Here is a 792-nt window from a genome sequence, read left to right as displayed (position 1 = left end):
TGATAATACTAGTGTGAATGCTGTAAACGGAATTTGGCCGCTGAAGATGCTAGTGCTGATAGCTGAAGATGCTGAAATTGATAGTTAAAAACGCTGAAGCTGATAGCGTAAAACGCTTAAACTGATAGCCCGCTAAAATATTAGCTAAATACCAAATTAGCCTACCACCCCCCCACCCCCCAAAAAAAGAAAGAAAAAAACCTGGTTTAGCCAAGACAGTTAGCATGTAGCTGACAAAAATAGCTAAACTCCAAATTAGCCTGAAAAACTAAAAAAAAAGTCTTAATTAGCCTTAACAGCTAGCATGTAGCTAAAATCTTGGCTAAACTTCAAATTAGCCATAAAAAAACAAAACTAAAAAAAAGCCTAAATTAGCCAAAACAGCTAGCATGTAGCTAAAATAATAGCCAAATTTCAATAAAACCTAGAAAACTGAAAAAACTTAAATTAGCAGCTAGCTTATAGCTGGAAAAAAAGCTCAACTCCAAATTAGCCTGGAAAACTAAAAAAAAAGGCTAAATTAGCCTTAACAGCTAGCATGTAGCTAAAATCTTAGCTGATCTAAAAAATAACCTAAAGAACTGAAAAAAACCTTAATTAACCAAAACAGCTAGCATGTAGATAAAATGTTAGCTAAACTCAAAAATAGCCTAAAAAACGAAAAAGTCTAAATTAGCAGCTAGCTTGTATCCGGAAAAAAAGCTCAACTCCAAAATAGCCTAAAAAATCTCAGTAAATGTCAAAATAGTCCATAAAGCTAGCAGAATGACATTTTTTTAAACTTTAAAACTG

At 33.0% G+C, this 792-nt stretch overlaps 1 protein-coding gene across 2 annotated transcripts in view; it reads left to right on the top strand.

Moving 5' to 3' along the window:
- atp5pf (ATP synthase peripheral stalk subunit F6) overlaps positions 1 to 792 on the top strand; it is a 4,908-nt gene that overhangs the window by 2,217 nt on the left and 1,899 nt on the right. The window lies entirely within an intron of this gene.

This window comes from Oryzias melastigma, linkage group LG2 (genome assembly GCF_002922805.2).
Source record: "Oryzias melastigma strain HK-1 linkage group LG2, ASM292280v2, whole genome shotgun sequence".
NCBI lineage: Eukaryota > Metazoa > Chordata > Actinopteri > Beloniformes > Adrianichthyidae > Oryzias > Oryzias melastigma.
The sequence above is the reverse complement of the archived record's forward strand: the minus strand, read 5'-3'. Positions and strand labels throughout refer to the sequence as shown.